The 16,396-nt window shown below is 29.5% G+C and overlaps 2 protein-coding genes across 2 annotated transcripts in view; both read right to left on the bottom strand.

The window, feature by feature from the left end:
• LOC119604887 (chromodomain-helicase-DNA-binding protein Mi-2 homolog) overlaps positions 1 to 16,396 on the bottom strand; it is a 54,698-nt gene that overhangs the window by 34,924 nt on the left and 3,378 nt on the right. The window lies entirely within an intron of this gene.
• Positions 1 to 16,396, bottom strand: part of LOC119604888 (RNA polymerase II elongation factor Ell) — a 34,270-nt gene that overhangs the window by 17,309 nt on the left and 565 nt on the right. The window lies entirely within an intron of this gene.

Consider the following 16,396-nt stretch of genomic DNA (forward strand, 5'->3'; position numbering starts at 1 on the left):
TGACGTCTTGTTTTTACATTTCACCAACTAATGGTACAGAAGAAATAATAACAACAACTTATACAACAATACAAAGGGGCACGTTACTACACCCATTAGTTAGTAGAATATCCATACACACATATGTACATGCTTACATATTAATATACTCCTACATGCTTGTACAAACTTATAAACATATGAAAATTTCTTTTAGAGATTTGTTTCTTTGTTGTTGTTAGAAATTGTACTGCAAAACTGTTGCTGCCTGCTCTGACTTTGCTATTTTTTGTTTTGTTATGCTTTTGTTTTCATCATCGTCATAAGGTGTGAAGCAACAGTAAAAAAACTCTTATCACGTTGCATTGCATTGGGTTACGTGCTAAACATTATAGAGAGAAATAAAATATTTTGATTTAATATTTTTTTTCTGTTATTTTGCTGCTACTAAAATAGACTAATTTAGTGAGATTTTTACTTTTTTCGTTAATGTGAATAATGGCGAATATTTTTAAAATGTTAATAGGCTCTGGATCCAAAACATTTCATCAGAAGTAAAAAAGGACGACAAGCTCCCCTGAGGCATGATAGGAAGGACCTTCGTGTATAAGAAAACGGCATTCATACAGGTCAGGAAGGAGCACACCTTCTGATACTGATTAGTTTACTACTTAGCCAAAGTTTATACAAAAAAGTAATACAATAGTACGGAATTTTCCATTCCTGGCATTGGCATAAGTCAAACTGTTTGGTATTTCGGATCATAAGGAGCAAATATTGTTTTCGAATAAAAACAAGTGATTTGAGTTTACAAATCTGTTAGCGTCTTATACGGAAGACTGAATTGACGCATCTAAGATGGAATTGATAGAATTAGAGTTCTTAAAATTGACTCTTGACCAAACGACTATTATGTCGTAGGAAAATCGACATAATCTTATAGGGAAAAAGATTCGAAAATATGATATTAAAAAATGATTAGGAGCAGACTATGATAACTTAAAGCATTCATTGGTAAGCAGGACGACTTTTTGTCGGATGACTAAATCGAAATAACAAAGGATTAGAATCCAAGAGGCATTGATTAGCATTAACAAGTACGTTACTTATTATATCAATTAAGTTTTTTATTATTATGAAAGCTAAGCTAATGTAAATGATTTTATATCACTGATTTTTAATATTGTATATCTATAGCAGTAATTTTTTTCTTTTTTCCCTTGTTTTTCATTTACAACTTTTGCATAAAAGTAAATTTATTGACCTTTATTTTTCTCGCTTGTATTTTATTAAAATGAATGTCCTTAAAAAAATGTTGTGTTTTTTCTGTGTATATGGTTTTTGTTTGCAGTTGTTGTTTTTGTCTTATTTTTTTGTTTTAATTTAAAAATGAATTTTTTCATTTTGCACACGCCATTACTTAAATATTCTACTCGTGCATCGCTGAACACCAGCCAGAGTAGTCAGTCAGGCACACAAACAAATAACGACGACGACTACGTCGAGGTCCACAATAAAACAAAAAAAAAAAGTGAGTCAGAGATTTAATTATTGTATTTCACTTCATTTCTTCATCATCAGGTGGTGTTTAGCAATATATAAATTAATTTATAAATACAAGTTATTACCAGTAGAAGTTTATTTTCTGATTACAAAGAAGATTTTTTCAAAGAATATTACAAGAGTAATATGAATATAGTTTGATTAGTATTGCCAATTTAACGATTTCCCGTCAAATCTGACGTTTTTGAAATGGCAATTGTGGTCAGTGCGAAATTTCGAGATTTTTAACCAACGTTTTCCAAATAATATGTAATAAACATTGAATAGTTCATATATAAAAAATGAGGTAATTACATTGAATAGTCTATGGTCTTGTGTAGTCAGTCTATAGACTGTCTAAGTCTAGTCCATAGTCTAGGCCATAGTCTAGCATAGTCTAGGTTTATAGTCTAGGTTTTTAGTCTAGTTATAGTCTCGTTATAGTAATCGTCCATAGTCTAGTCTATAGTCTAGTCTATAGTCTAGTCTATAGTCTAGTCTATAGTCTAGTCTATAGTATAGTCTTATAGTCTAGGTCTATAGTCTAGTCTATAGTTAGTCTAGTCTATAGGCTAGTATAGTTAGTCTAGTCTATAGTCTATTCTATAGTCTAGTTATAGGCTAGTCTATAGTCTAGTCTAAGTCTGTCTATAGTTAGTCTATACGTTATCGTCTATAGTCTAGTTTAGTCCTAGTTATAGTCTAGTCTATAGGGTAAGTATATAGTCTAGTCTATAGTACTAGTCTAGTCTTAGGTCTAGTCTAGCATAGTCTAGTCTATAGTCTCAGTCTATTCGTCTAGTCTATCGTCCTCGTCTATAGTCTAGCTATAGTCTAGTCTATAGTTCTAGTCTATCGTCTGTAGTCTAGTAGTCTAGTCTAAGTTCTAGTCTAGCTAGTCTATAGTCTAGTCTATAGTCTAGTCTATAGTCTAGTCTATAGTCTAGTCTATAGTCTAGTCTATAGTCTAGTCTATAGTCTAGTCTATAGTCTAGTCTATAGTCTAGTCTATAGTCTAGTCTATAGTCTAGTCTATAGTCTAGTCTAGTCTATAGTCTAGTCTAGTCTATAGTCTAGTCTATAGTCTAGTCTATAGTCTAGTCTATAGTCTAGTCTATAGTCTAGTCTATAGTCTAGTCTATAGTCTAGTCTATAGTCTAGTCTATAGTCTAGTCTATAGTCTAGTCTATAGTCTAGTCTATAGTCTAGTCTATAGTCTAGTCTATAGTCTAGTCTATAGTCTAGTCTATAGTCTATAGTCTAGTCTATAGTCTAGTCTATAGTCTAGTCTATAGTCTAGTCTATAGTCTAGTCTATAGTCTAGTCTATAGTCTAGTCTATAGTCTAGTCTAAAGTCTAGTCTATAGTCTAGTCTATAGTCTAGTCTATAATCTAGTCTATAGTCTAGTCTACTGTCATATTTCGTTTGTGGTGTAGCGAATAGCAAAATTTTTGCTGAATATTGCACATTTACAAGAACTCTTTACAATAATTTTTGCAATTAATTGTAGTGAATATCTGTCTTAAATATTCTGTTATTATGGTTTAGCAAATTTTAGAAATATGTACTTGTAAATATACCACACTTTGTAAAATTTATTTTGTATATGCAAAAAATACACCAATAAGATTATTAGCTGTCAAAATAATCTTATTGACAACTGACAGCTATAATTATTTTCTTTGTTTTACTTATCAGTTATACCTCGTATAATACTACTGTTGCCGTCATAGCTAGAGTTTATTAGAGACATAGTATACATACATACTGAAGGTCAAATCTAAATATTGTTTTCTTTTGTTTAATAACAATTCATTTTAAAAAATGTTTTGTTTTAAAAACCCCCAAATTTTATTTTGATAACTACAAATATTTGAATATAACGGTAGTTATACGGTTTAAGTTCTAATTAAATATTGCTAATAGACAACAACAAATTTTAACCGGATGAATGGATTGGGTGGTAAATTGATTTACTCTTATTATAACAAAAACAACAAATGAAAAAGCAAACAAATATTCGCATAAATTACGTTTTCGTGTATGAGGGGAGGCTACTAACGACGACAACGACGCTATTTAAAATGAGCGAGCAAAAAAAAAACTGTGGAAAAAACAACAACAAACATGAAAACATATGTATGTATAGTATACTCGTGTGATAGATACAATTTGATGATGATATGTAACAAAAACCTAATACAACACGTTTCATTGTCGTCATTTAAACAGTAAATAATTTGTGTATTGTTTTTTTTTTTCGTCAGAGAGAGGTGTGTGTTTGTCAGACAGTGTATTTTGTATTTTGTTGCCATGCTCTTTTTCTGCTTGTTTTTTTTTTTTTTTCAACAGAAAACTATTTTTGTCTTTACACTTAAAGAAAAATGAATAATAATTTGGTTTAAATATATACATATCTATATAATTAATAGGCAAGACGATTTTTTGTGACCCCTTTTACTCTTACAGTATACATCTGATCTTGGCAAAAATTATATCATTTTAAAGGTATTTGTTCGCAGATGTGCACAATATATATATTAATGAGATCGGTTCAGAATTTTAGGAGCTATAAGAGTTTAAAGTTGTTACTAATACAGAGAAACAATAGTCACACGTACGTATTCTTGAAATTAAAAACAAACAAAGCAAGAAACAAAACAAAAAAAGTAAACAACACGGCTTTTTGAAAAAAGAGAGGAGAGTGCAGAAACGTTTAACTTCTCTGTTGCTGTTTGATTTTTGTATTTTGCATGATATTCGTTTTTGTTGTTGTTTTTAATAAGGCTTAGGCAATGCGAAAATAGGATTTTATTGTTTTATATTTTTGTGTAAAGTGCTAAATTGTTAATGAGATAATGATCTATTTTGTTATAATATCGTTACGATTGTTACCAAATCGAAAGGAATATTTTTATAAGAAGTAGGACTTGAGTTTTATATTCAGAGTTTTCGATTGGAAGTTTTTCGTTATTTAAACTTTTCAAAATAGTTAAATTGAAGGACATTCCCGAGGAAACAACGAACTGGGAATATAAAAACATGCGTAAATAATGCTTGGGGACACCTAAAGAAATGCCAAACAATGTACTGATATTGGTGTTTGAACTGGAAAATTATTGGTAGGACATCAGTACCGGAATTCAGTATTTTTTTTTTAATTTTAAGTATTGATATCTAAAAGTAATGACAAATATCAGTTACATTAACGAATTTCCCTAACTTTTTAACAACCGTAGAATATTTTAAAGGCAAATGTCGGAAAAATATAAGAATGTCAAAAGTTAAGTATTGAAATATTTTTAAAATATAAAATTATTAACGTGAACTTTTAATTTATTTTTTACTTTTTCGATTATGTTTAACGAAAAAAATCGGTGAAATGAAGTTCAGAATACATACCACATAACGACAAAATGTTGTAGTTAAAAAAAATACTGAATTGCGATACATAATTATTAGTTTTGATTGATTTGGAAGATTTAAATGATGGATTAACGAATTGATTCAGTGTCAGTAAGTAATAAAAAAAGCCTGTATAAAATATAAGTAAAGTTTAGTTCGTCATGCCGGTACATGATACACCGCAATAAATGGATAGGTATATCGCTTATATGCAGGTTTAGCACAGCGAGGATTTGATGATATTCTCCTTTTTTGGGTTATTCTAACCAATTAGGAAATAGTAGTGTAAAGTGAAAACTGTAAGTTGAATAGGTGATGGTTATATGCTATATAAAAATAGATAAAACTGCTAGATGAAACTGCTAAATATAAAACATGTCTTTTGGGATAAAGAGTGTTTAACCGTACTTAGCAATTTATCGTTTATTTAATAAATGTATGTCTGCTGAAGTCTTTGTCGAGTGTTATAAGGGAAAATTTATACAGCATATACCTGATGGATGGACTACTAATGACATCCAAATAAAATTTATTTATAATTAGATAAGACATTATTTATTTTAAATATTTTTACTGTTTTCACAAATTATTTAGAACATTTCAACTCTGTATTTTGAACAGCTAACATTTCTTTACTGGTGTGTACACTGTACAGTAGAGTACTCCAGCATTGTGAACGTAGCGTAAATATGTAGGGGATAATAAGTCGATAGAAGAAATGTTCGTTATTTTTTATTATTTTTAAAATAGTTGAAATACTTTTGTAAAACAAGTTGTATAACTAATTTTAACAATTGAGGTTTTAAACTTCTGATGGAAGTTTTACTAAAACCCATCACATTTTCTAAAAGAAAACATTATTCAAAGCAAATTATACACTTTTATAATATCAATAAAGTTAATTTTTTACCACAGATTTGAACTACAAAAATAGGGTTTTATTTTAGCTTATTTATGCAATTTTTCCAGCATTGGTTCTGGTCGAATTTCGACCGCTGGGCGAACTCTAGTATATATAAAATTGCAAGAATTCTATTCGGACTGTTATGGTAAACTGGATTTACACTTCGTTTGTCAGACATAAAACACGTAAGAAGTACAATACAGGATGTTTTAAATATCTTCCTATGTACCTATACCTTGGAATATAATCTGCAGGGTCAAAAATGCTCTCAGGAACAAAAATCTTCTACGGGTCATTAACGATTGTATCGAGAATGGGGTGCCAAAAATAGTTTCCATTTAAGGAATGGCCAGCAGTTCTGTCGGTAAGTCCCGAAATACCATTACGAAAAGACAGACAAAAAGCATAAGTTTGTTTTTTAAGTGTTTCCTCTCTCTCTCTATCGCTTACAAAGAGGACACTAAAGTCATGATTATCTTCACCCTCGTTTACAACGAGTATATCCGTGACGAAAGACGAATTAGAGCAGGTGGTTAGACTTTAATGGAAATCAATGTCTTTTTCGGATGCATTGACTCTGTCGAAATGCTGGGTGATTTTCAGATGTTAAGAGCAAATAGATTAAATTGATCAACTTTCGTGTTTTTTTTAACTTTTAAGGAGATAGATTAGTTTCTCCAGAATGATAAGTATTTAGAATCCAAGGACTAACTTCAATAGATAGATAGAGGAATAACTATCATATTATCAAGTAGAATGTTTGTGTTTTGACTAAAGACAACATTCGGTTAAGTTCCGATATTCAAGAAAGTTTAAGGTTTAGAAAAAAGTTGCAACTACATTTTAGACCAAAAGGTCCATTAAGATTCACTTCGTAGAGTGAAAGATAGAAAAAGAAAACACTAGAATAAAATATCGTAAGTAGAGAGGAGAGTGGCATATAAACAGGTCAATTCCTGTTTTCTATAAAACATTCACCTCATAAAATGTGATGATTAGATGAAACCGGAGATGAAACTTGATCAGAATAGGGAGTTTATTTTTGAATTGCACACTGAATGTTCTTGTGAGCAACAATATTAAAAACTTTAATTGCTATTTATGGCTCGATTTAGCAGATTTTAAATATCAAACTTAATGAAAGCATGTCTGATGTAATTATTCATTATTTGGATTCCTAAAATATGTGGGAATCTTAAGACAATTGATTTCAAAATAAATTCAGATGGTCTAACTAATAGCTGCTTTATAATTCTATATATTTTTTTAAAGTGTACTTGTTGTTTATAAATACAAATATATTAATAAATTGTACCAATAAATACATTTTTGTGTGTTCTATGCTTGGGTATATATAATAATTTGTTTGTGTATATATTCACTTTTCATCGTACACTATCTGTTGTATCAAATTCATTAACTTGATTTTTATGCATATTAATTTCATTTCACATACCCAACAGCAAGCAAATCGGTAAACATTTTTGTGTAATATAGCAAATATGTACGAGTTATAAACTAGTACTTTAGCTAAATTATATGCTATATTTGTTGTACATTGTCTAACAAAAAGTACTGGTAACCTTTTTATGTCATTTTATCTATAATTTACCGCATTTTTTTTTTTTTTTTTTAATTGTATTTCTATTGACAATCATTTGTGTTGACAAATATATTCCCATAGAAATAATAAATATACATGGTTTGGTTATAAAGTAGGTCGTTAGTAATATTGAAAGTATTTTTATTACTTTAAAATTACTTCATTCTCCCCTTTTAATAGTTTTAATTCTTTTTTTTATAAACGTAACTAACAGGTCAATAATTATAAAGCGAAACTGACCCACATAAAGTAACAGTTAGGAGGAATAATAGTAAAGAATTTTGTTTACTATACTTTTAAACAATTATAAATGTATGTGAATGGGCATGACCAACCATATTATACCCTACACCGCTGAATATGTTAAAAATTTTGATTATTTTTATATAAAGCATTGAAGTTGTTTTTGTAACCTATTTCCGAAATATATTAACAATTTGTTGACAAAAAAAGTGATTTTCTGAAAGAGGGAGTTATATGGGGTTAAAGGTTAATTTTACTAGAGGAATTTATGTTTTCATAAAAGTTATTTATGCAGAAACTTAGATTAAGATTGAAAATTAATCATTAAAAGTTATTAGTTTTAACTTAAAAAGAGTTTTAACAAACATTGAACTCTATAGCATATTTGCAAGAGTAGTAAATATACTAAAAACATGGAAGATATTAGAAAAATCTAATCAAAAACCTATAGAGTAAACAAATAACATATCTACACGAACTAGATAATGTTTGTTAGCTATGCTTACTATATTTACAAGAATAGTTTACTATATTGCTAATAAATACATTTTCTAACAAATCAAGAAAAATCAACATAAAATGACATATGGCATCTTTGGTTTAAATAGATCAAACTTGAAGAAGAAAAAAACAAAAAAAAAAACACACATAAATAAAAACCGTTGAAGCAAACAAATACTAGACCCAATAAATAACAAAGAAGAGAGAATTACTATATATAGCAGACTCGTTTAAGATCACAAATACAAATGAAATAAGTTTCAACCTCAAAACCAGTATAAACCATGCAAATTCAATAAGTATAGAGACACAGCTAGCTAGATGATTTTTCAAAAACAAAATATGTATAAATAAAAAAAAAAAAAAAAAACAGTCCATACACATTGGGACAGAGAGCCATTTATTTGTATTACGTTAATCAATGCCAAACGTTGAAATTCCAAAATAATATAATAATAATAAAAAAACAGAGGGGGAATGTTATAGGAAATGCTGGTTTAAGTAATTAACTTATTATGAGAGTTAAAAAATAATCAAAACAAAGTTTTTTTCTGAAAAGAATAGGAAAAATATAGTTTTGTTTAAAGTAGACACATCAAGGTGATAAATATAAATTAAAGTGTTATTTCTCTTTAATTTAACAATTTTATTATAAAAAAAACTACTCTTGCTAAGTTTACTAGTTGAGAGAACAAGAAATTGTATTAAATTTCGATTTACTATACTTTACCAAGTTTGCAAGACTACATATTGGTTGCAAGCTTTGCAAATAGTTTAACAATACTGTTAAGAATTGCTAATTTGAAAATATTAATTATACTTATATTTATTTACCACACTTCACCAAATTTACAAGACTAACAAACCAATGCTTATGTGTCTTGTAAATGTGAACTTGATATTTTTTTACTTTTGTAAAACAAATCGCAAATTCTATGCATAAATGTTTGAGATATAAGTTAAATCCCCAATAAAACATATTTCTCGAAAAGTAAGTTCTCACGAATAGCATTCTTCATTAAATATACAAATAGCATCTCAAACGTATTCAAAAATGATAAATACAAAAATGATAAATTTTTATAGGATCTCCGTTATTTTTAAAGGGTATAAAAACGTCAATTGAATGAAATTTAAAATGAAACAATTATAAACAAATGTTTAAGGAATTATTTAAACAAAGAGAACATGTTGAATAGAGAATATGAAAGAAAACAAGTGTGTTATATTAATAAAAACAAAATAAAATCGTAACATATTTTCCCCCTATACAGTGTTGATCAAATTAGTAAATAACAAAATAATTGGACTCATACTCAGGCAAAGGTTATCAACTCAGCGACATCTGTATTAGGCATGAACTTTTTTTCAGAACTTTTTGTCTAGTCTACAGTATAGTCTTGTCAAAAGTTTAGTCTATAGTGTAGTCTATAGTCTAGACTATAGTCTAGTCTATAGTCTAGTCTATAGTCTAGTCTATAGTCTAGTCTAGAGTCTAGTCTAGAGTCTAGTCTATAGTCTAGTCTTTAGTCTAGTCTATAGTCTAGTCTATAGTCTAGTCTATAGTCTAGTCTATAGTCTAGTCTATAGTCTAGTCTATAGTCTAGTCTATAGTCTAGTCTATAGTCTAGTCTATAGTCTAGTCTATAGTCTAGTCTATAGTCTAGTCTTATAGTCTAGTCTATAGTCTAGTCTATAGTCTAGTCTATAGTCTAGTCTATAGTCTAGTCTATAGTCTAGTCTAGTCTAGTCTAGTCTAGTCTATAGTCTAGTCTATAGTCTAGTCTATAGTCTAGTCTATAGTCTAGTCTATAGTCTATAGTCTACTCTATAGTCTAGTCTATTGTCTAGTATATAGTCTTGTCTATAGTCTAGTCTTGTCTATAGTCTAGTCTTGTCTATAGTCTAGTCTTGTCTATAGTCTAGTCTTGTCTATAGTCTAGTCTTGTCTATAGTCTAGTCTTGTCTATAGTCTAGTCTTGTCTATAGTCTAGTCTTGTCTATAGTCTAGTCTTGTCTATAGTCTAGTCTTGTCTATAGTCTAGTCTTGTCTATAGTCTAGTCTTGTCTATAGTCTAGTCTTGTCTATAGTCTAGTCTTGTCTATAGTCTAGTCTTGTCTATAGTCTAGTCTTGTCTATAGTCTAGTCTTGTTTATAGTCTAGTCTATTCTATAGTCTAGTCTATTCTATAGTCTAGTCTATTCTATAGTCTAGTCTATTCTATAGTCTGGTCTTTAGCCTACCCTATAGTCTGGTCTTTAGCCTACCCTATAGTCTAGTATATAATGTAGTCTAGTCTATAGTATAGTCTATAGTCTAGTCTATACTCTAGTCTATAGTATTGTCTATAGTCTAGTCTCTAGTATAGACTATAATCTAGTCTATAACCTAGCCTATAATCTACTCTATAACCTAGCCTATAGTCTGGTATATAACCTAGTCTACAGTCTTGTCTATAAGTCTAGCATATAATCTAGTCTACAGTCTAGTCTTTTGTCTAGCCCATAGTCTGATCTATAGTATAGACTATAGTATAGTCAATTGTCTATAGTATAATATATAGTATAGTCTATAGTCTAGTCTGTAGTCTAGTCTATAACCCAGCCCATAGTCTAGTATATAATCTAGTCTACAGTCTAGTCTATAGTCTAGCATATAATCTAGTCTACAGTCTAGTCTTTAGTGTAGTCCATAGTCTAGTCTATAGTCTAGTCAATAGTTTAGTCTTTAGTCTATTAAGTGTGCATCTGGGTAGATTCATCATTTTTTGGGTGAGCGTCAACGAGTTAACTATAGCATATATTGTTTGCCCCTCACTGTATTGTGTATGTACCACAATAAAAATTTAATAAAAAAAAGTGTGGTGGCTGGCCAGAGTACATATTTTCGTTGTAACTTATTTAAACAAAAAAATCAACTTGTTTTATTTGTTTGCTTGAATTGTTTTTGATTTTGTTTTAATTTTTGTTTTGTTTCTTTGCAAGTTGTTTCGCTAACTTAAAGATTATAATAGACAACAACAGCAACAATAATTATAAAAAAAACAATAGCAAGAAAACGTATAAATATTATACATATCGTCGTGGTGTATGATTAATGTGACCAAGTCATAGACCAATTTGTTGTCAAAATTGCCAAAAATGTGCCATTCATAAAAAATGCAAACGAACATAATCGTTAAATCGAAATTAAGTTTAAAAGTTGTTTTGCCAAAAGTACAAACTATCTTGCCTAAATATCAGACTATAATGCCGACTATAGTCTTATCTGTAGTCGATACTATAAGTTTATTAATAGTAGAGATCATGCCTTTTAGCGATGACATAGGCTTGTCTATAGGTGAGAATACAGTCATATATATATAGTCGAGACTTCAGACTGCAGTCGAGTCTGAAATCTTTTCATTAGTCTATAATACATTTTTGTGTATAAACGATACTGTAGCCGAGGCTTTAGTCTTTTCTACAGTCGAGACTAGGTTACAGTCAAAGCTATAGTCGAGAATTGAAGTTTAATTTGGTTTCTAGAAAACATTTTAAAGCAATTATAGTTTTATAAGATATTTCTAAAAAATAAATCTCATTCCTTCAAAATCTTGAAGAAAAAAACAAACATTTATTTGGTCACGTTATGTATGACTGATTGAATAAATGACAGAGACAAACTGGCGGACAGACAGACATTATGACTGAGTTTAAAGCTACAACTGCAGTCGTCAGTTATCAGAGAGCAGAGTATAAAGCAGGCAACAACAGCAACAATATTTAATAAAATAAAATACAAAAACACATAAAAAAAAAACAAAAACCAGCCACAAAATATAATACTTTCACTTCTTGTCATACAGAGATTTGTGAGTGTAGTAGTAGTGCAGCGGTAGACAAACAGATAGACAGACATTTAGTATTGTTGATGGTGGAAGAAGTGATATGTATGTACAGAAGAAGAATAAGCAGAAGTAGGAGGAGCAGGAGGAGAAAAAGGTAAAGCTTACTTATTATTGTTGCTGCCGCTTGTGCTCATTTTATTTATTATACATTTTTGTTGTTGCTGTTATTGTTATTCATACATATGAAATACATTTCAATGAACGCTGCTGCGCTACATAATAATACAGATACAACAACACTAGATTTAAAATACTAAACAAATAATAGTAAAAAAAAAGACAAGACGAGTGAGAGAAAAAAATAACAAATAAACAACAGCAGCAGCGAAAAAATATATCAAAAATAATCATGCAAAGCTTTAATGACCATTTAATTTGGTCGTGATGTTCAGATACATAGATAGATAGATTGTTGTTGTCATTATTATTATTTGTTTTTAGGGTAGACATATCCATCTCTCTAAAGTTTATTATTGTTGTAGTGTTTGTAAAAAAACACAATTTTTTATAAAAATTTACTTTTTTTTGAAATTTATTTTTGAATTTTTATTATTTTTTCTTCTTATTATTAGTAGTAAGTTGTTATTGTTTATATAAATATACAACAACACAATAGATTCTACAACAACACAAGATACATATAATACAGTGGGCGCTATCGTATATAAATTTGTTATAAATATTTATTAGAGATTTTGTTTAAATATTCGCTTCCAGTTTTATAATTCTAGCAACTAAAATGGCAACTTGATACTCGATTACCTAGGTATATCGTTGAGTTTAGTAAGTTAGTCAGTGTCGCCGAACCGACACTGCGTGAATGGTCCGCCGCCTCTTAGAACAGAATTGAAGAAGGAATTGTCGTAAGAGTAGTGTAAAGATAGACGCTATGGCTTTCAGGGACTGTGAGAGTGTTGAAGGTGGTGACACGGACTTAATGAGATTTGAAACTTACTACAGTTCATGTGGAAAAGCTTCAACTGATTCGCTTCTATTAGAAAACATTATAGAATGGGTAATCGCAAAGTCTAATATAACATTTAAAACAGCAAAGTAAGCAAAGCTTATTTACGGACTCATCACATAAATCTTAAAACGTGTCAGTTTTCATCGTCCTGCTAAATTCCATTCGAATTTGAAATGGTATAAACCTACTTTATTTAAAGATCACTTTCCTTTTCTAAAGCCTAATAATTAATGATAAAACAAACATTTTTAACCACTGTAAGTAATACTTCTACATATTTGTAGCGAGATAATTCCCCTGCAACCTCCTCAACATGACCTCAAATGTTTCGTTCGTACTCCTGTTTGGAGAAAAAAAAAAAACAAGAGTCTTACGTTGTTGCAGATCAACTCACAAGAGTGAGCAAGAGCTGAAATAAAACGGCAAACTAACCAATACTAACACTATTAAGAAAAATCAAAACATAACCGTTTAGTCACTTTGTTAATGGCTGACTGATACATATTAATGGTAATTTAAAAAGAAATAAATAAAACACATGAAAAAAAAAAAAATAATCAAATTATTTAATACAACAAGTTTTCATGTCGAGGAAGTTGAACAAAAAGGTGGCTTGCTGCTGGCAGCATAAAAGAAAAATAAAAAACAAATTCAATATTAAACAATAAAGTTTTTCTTCGTTTTATATGTAAGATATACTATGTAGGTACATAGAAAACATAACAGGATTTTTGTAGAACCAATTACTAGAGTTACTTTCCACAAACTTATAGCGTTTTATATTAAAGACAATGCAAAATGTTACATAAATTTTAAGTGTTTGCTATTAAAGTTTAACAGGAAAAATATATAATACTTTTAGGGTGCTTAGACTATTGGCCTGACCTGTTTCGACAGAAATTTATTGTTCAAGAAAAAAATAATTTCAAAGGTCTATTTGCAATTATTAATCAAAACTTGATACAAAAAACTGGAATGCCTATTGGTTTGGGAAGAAGAATCCATGTTAATTAAAATTAGAGTTTTCACCAGTAAATGGGACAATATCATAACAGAGTTTTGTAGGTAATGTAAGGATATTGAATAGCTAAAGATAACTAGAACATGGTTTTAAAAAGTCCCCGCAACAACCTGAAGATTATTACTAAGTTCTAGATTTTAGCGTGAATTCTGATTTCATCTTTCTCTCCATCTAACTTTTAGACTTGTATCTTTTGTGATCTAAAATGAGTCTTATTCCCTTGGATCTATGACCCTTCTCTTTTATTCTTTTACTCAGTATACTTTTTACTTAGGGGGAATCACAATGGTACCTTTGGGCTAAAATCGGTAAGAGTACAAATTTCATCGAATTATCTTCAAAATTTGCGATCTGCAATTTTGATTACTAGGTTTATATGGACGTACGAAGGACGGACATTGTTAAATCTACTTAGAAATTGACTTAAGTAATCCTAAAAACAACAACATATATTAAAATTTGTATACTTATTGTAATAACCTATAACTTAGATAAGTACAGACATATAGAGAAGCCTATGAAACAAACAAAAAAAGGAAATCGTGTATGGATTTATGATTACAGAGGATTATTTTGTAAATTATTGTTTTTGGCTTTGGTTAGTTAAAAATAATTGCCGTAGATGGTTAAATATAAATGTACAAGAAATTACAAGTTACCTAGTTACATACATTTAAAAAAAGAAGAGATTTAAAAAAGTAAAATTATCTTAGCTAAACCTTAATGTCAAACTATCATTCTAATGTGAATGCCAAACTCGTAAGTAGACAAAACAGAAGAGGAATAATTTCATCGGTTTGTATACAAAAACCCCAAGGTCCTAGGTTACATCCAAAGGAATGATAGCGTATAGACTGTATGGAAATCGGAGAGTGCACGATGATCACTTGAACAAAGGATCGATGGCATTAGATCTAGTAATAGTCCTGAGGACAATTTATTTATTTCGATAAATATCTTTAAACGGTTCCTTGGTAAAAGGAATCTCCCAATGTGGTGGAGAAAGATTTTTTATTTTAATAAACGATACAAACGACAAATACAATATAACCAGGATTTTCTCCAGTTCCTAGATCTTTTTTTCAAAAGGGGTTCATAAAGAACTCAAGTGTATCTGTAAATGTATTATTAGAACACGCTATGGAACAGGTCAAAAAACCCTGAAAACGGAACATGTACTTTTAAGACCTGTTACTATTTATATTAAGCCCTACATATAATTTGAAAAGAATCCCTATAGAAAAGTAGACAAAAATGTCAACATCTGTTTAACTTTACCAAAAATCCAACAATTATTTTTTTTAAACACCATACTGTTTTAAAAAAAGGAAAAGAAAATTGTGTTAAGAAAATACATGGAATTTTCTATTGGTTTCTGGGATTTTCCCGACATTCGTAAATAACTTAAGTTCGTGCAAGAAAGAGAGAAATGTAAATTGCACAAAATACAAGTGAAAAAAAAAAAACAACAAATGAAAGACAACAACAAAAAAATCAACTACCTAGAGACAAGGAAGAAAAAAATACAGTAGAAATGAATTGAAATGAAACCAAAGAGTGAGGATGATTAATTTGTTGAAAAAAAGCAGCAAGGGGGAGGGGTGGACAGACAAGAAATAGAAAATTTATTTGTAATTAAACATTACTAATTTTTAATATTTCTAATAAATGTTTCTAAAACTTAAATATAGAATAGTAGGTAGGGAGGAGAGTAGGAGGTTATGGCGAAAAATAAAATCACCTTATATACCAAAAATTATTCAAACCAAGGTTGTTGCGTCGTATACTTGGCCAATATTGTATGTAGTATGTTTTTTCACAATGGCTGGTTGAGTTTTTTCTTTTTCATTTTTGATTTTATATATTTTTTTTCTGTTTTACTTTCTGGTGGTATTAGTGGTTGGTGCTTATTTTTTTCATACCATTTTTGCTTACTGTGACTTGTATAATTCAACTTAGTGGATATACTCATGTTGTTGTTGTTGTGGTTGTTGTTATTATTGTTGATAGGTTGAAAGGTTCAGTTGTTGTTGTTGGTTGCTGTTCAGTTGAGAGACAGACAGACAGAGAGAGAGAGAGCGAGAACGAGAGCAAGACAGAGGTGGTAGTAGTGAAGATAATGGTGGTTGTTGTTGTTTTTGTTGTTGGTGGTAATTTTGGTGACTGATGAAATTTTTCTTTATCATTCCATTATAGGTAATTCTATTTTTTTTTCTTAAATTAACATATTTTATATTATGATTTCAATAGTTAGCAAATAATTACAACAATAACTGTTTATTTTGTAAGGAAAGTTTTAACAAAACGTTTTTAAAAAATAATTGTATAATTTATAATGAA

This window comes from Lucilia sericata, unplaced genomic scaffold (genome assembly GCF_015586225.1).
Source record: "Lucilia sericata isolate MDLA Ls3-8-SP2 unplaced genomic scaffold, ASM1558622v1 Contig000439F_arrow, whole genome shotgun sequence".
Taxonomy (NCBI): domain Eukaryota; kingdom Metazoa; phylum Arthropoda; class Insecta; order Diptera; family Calliphoridae; genus Lucilia; species Lucilia sericata.